Below are 3283 nucleotides of genomic sequence, written 5' to 3'. Positions count from 1 at the left end.
CATGAAAGAAAAAAATGTATGTTTAGTGTCCCTTTTAGGGTGCTTACTTTTAGCGGTTTGTAAGATCTTACTGAAATCCCATGATTAGCTATTGTTTTCACCATGCAGATCACATTAAAAAGAGTTGCTCTGGATCACACAGCTCAGGTGAACTAAAGAATTTTTTTTTACCTAGAGAGTCATGTGATTTTCTTGTCAGCTTTTTACAGATATGCTGCATCACTTTCCCTTTAAGAGGGCATTTAACAAAAATGCTATGTACAGTTGTGACCTTGACTACAAATAGTTTGTGGAAGAGACAAAATCCATGGTACTGTGGTAATATCCCGGTGCCATCTTCAACTAACATCAGGTTGCACTAAATCTGATTTATATGTTTGATTTCTAACATTCATTATGGACATCAGAGGACTGAGGGATATGACCTCTAAAGAAATTGATAATGTCATAATTTGATTGATGACACTATTCCAACCTCTACAAAAGTTATATTACATTTAATTGCAGACTAGTGGATCCCAACTTTTGCTTGTGGTAAAACTATCCACGCTTGTAAATAATTTACTGCAAAAACGGTTTAAGTTCTATACAATAATTTCTCCTCCAAGTGAAGAGAAAACAACTCTCCCAAGGATGACATTCAAAACGCCCTACTCAGGAGTGTGTTGTTATAATGGATTATGTGGTTATAATGATTTCAAACAAAATCTAAGATTAAAACATGACATTTAAAGAGACAATAATTTAATATAAAATGCTTAGTTATTTGCAAAGGCCACAATTGGCCAAACAGGATACGAGAATTCCCGGGGGCTGGCAAGCTACAATTTAAGAGGGTAAGGTTGCCACCTTTAGCTCAGGCTAAACCAGAACACTCTTGCGCCGTTCAAAGCAGAAACATTTTTGCAGAGTACACACTATGAATAATAAAATGAAATTTTTATTAGTAATTAAGAGGGTCTTGGGGGCTTGGAATTATGGGGGTTAATAGTGTATGGGTTTTTATGTGTTGGGGATTGTGGCAGATTATGGGCTATTATTAGCATAGGATTTTTTGCTAAGGGGTTTTTGTGATTTAGGGGTTAATACTATCATAGGGTGTTTTTGGGATGGGGGTTGTGGCAGTTTACAGAGCATAGTGGTTTTATAGTGATGGGGTTAATAGCAAAGATTTTTGGGATGGGGTTGTAGTTGTTTAGCGGTTAATAGCATAGGGGATTTACTGTGATGCCTGTAGTGTGGAGTTTTAGGGCAGGATTAGAAGAATCAGATTTTTTGCATGGGGGTTGTGGTGGTTTAGGGGTTAGCACAGTACAGTTTTTTTTGTGATGGGATTGGTAATGTATTTTTTTTATTGAAAGAATAATGAATAAACAAATCTATTGCCGTATATTCATTATTCTTTCAGTTGATGTAGGGGGCAGTTCGTTATTAGCTTTCATCCGAAAGCAATGAATAACGGGAAATGTGTTAAATTTTGTATTAGTCTGAAAACAAATGCTTTTATATAGTGAGACAACATAAATATCTTGTAATTACATCATCTTGTGTCCCTTTTAATAAAATATTCGTATTGTATTTTTAATGAAAATATTAGTAATTAAAGGGACATAAATTCACTTATTTGATCAAATTTGCTTCATTCTTTTGGTATCCTTTGTTGAAGATGTATCAATGCACTACTGGGAGCTAGCTGAACACATTGGATGAGCCAATGACAAGAGGCACATGTGTGCAGCCAGCAATCAGCAGCTAGCTCCCAGTAATGTGTTTAAGCTCCTGAACCTATCTAGGTATGCTTTTTATTAAAAGGATACCAAAAGAATGAAGCAAATTAGACCATAGAAAGTTGTTAAAATTGTGTGCTCTTTCTGAATTATGAAATTTTAATTTTGACTATTTACTGTCTGTTTAATAAAGCCTATGGGGCCGAATTATCATTGCCTGGCAGACATGATTACGTATCATGCCCACCAGACATCGCTGAATGCCGACAGCATACGCTGTCGGCATTTATCATTACACAAGCAGTTCTAGTTAACTGCTTGTGTAATGCAGCCACCTGCAGATTTGTGGCTAATCAGCCGCTAGCAGGGGATGTCAATACAACCCAATCATATGCGATCGGGGGGATTGATGTCCGCAGCCTCAGAGGCAGTGGACCAGTTAAGCAGAAGTGATAATGTGCCGGCATGCCTAGTACTAACAATTACAATAGTTTTACCAGAGAATGTAGAAAAAAAATGTGCCTCGGGCATAAAATAAAAGATACCTTTATTAATTTATTAACATTTAACATTTATATTGTATCAAAGCCACATTTATAGAATGACCTGTTCATATTAGGTAGCTCTAAACTATCTAAATAAAAACATTGTTAAATGTTCTCACCAAATTGATTATAATAATTATACTTTATTTATTAAGCACCAATATATTCTGCAGCTCTATACAAGGAATCAATAAACACCTCATGAAAAACAAAACTGCACATACGTTAGTCTACAGATTACTCATACAGAAAAGAAGATGGGGGTTTATACCATTATCCTGTAAGTTATTTTATAAAATGTATCTAAATTTGTATAAAAAACATATACAAAAACACCTTTTTTTCTCTTGGTATCCATTGTTAAACGTTTCCATGAGAGTATATCTAAATAGGATCAGGAGAATGCACGTGTTTTGAGCACGATATGACAGCATTGTTTGCAATAATGTTTTCACATATGGTGCTCAAGACCTCTATATGATGCCATTTGTCAAGGTACATTTTACCGTGACAGATAGAACTGCAGCATGTTGGAGATCGTACTGCACCACAATCTCTGCAACTGTGGATCAACTACTTCATCTAATATCACCAGGAAAGCTGTACCGGGTTATGCTTTTTTCCAATTTCTTTAAGCAATCCAAGTAATAATCTTTATGGGGTCAGTTAATCAATAGTTATGTTATAGTAAAATCCCTACTGAAATTATTGTCTTGTTTATATTCCTATATTTCCCCACAGGGATGATCAAATTTGATTATAAAGCAAGAACTTAAAAATAAAAATAAAATGGAGGTTGGCTTGGCTTATAGGCTTCATTTAGAAACACTGATAGCTTAATATCTCACTGCTGGTGACTTAGATTCATATGTTTGACACGTGTGGCTGCACTTCTGCCTCTAGTTTGAGGATGATTGTTGTTTTCAGTGCAAACTATATAATTACTATTTCTTTTTCTTTTTTTATCTAGCAATTTAATAAGTTCAGTGTTTCCTCTGCTTTGCTATCTCA

Source organism: Bombina bombina, chromosome 6 (genome assembly GCF_027579735.1).
Source record: "Bombina bombina isolate aBomBom1 chromosome 6, aBomBom1.pri, whole genome shotgun sequence".
NCBI classification, from domain to species: domain Eukaryota; kingdom Metazoa; phylum Chordata; class Amphibia; order Anura; family Bombinatoridae; genus Bombina; species Bombina bombina.
This window is presented reverse-complemented; position numbering follows the sequence as displayed.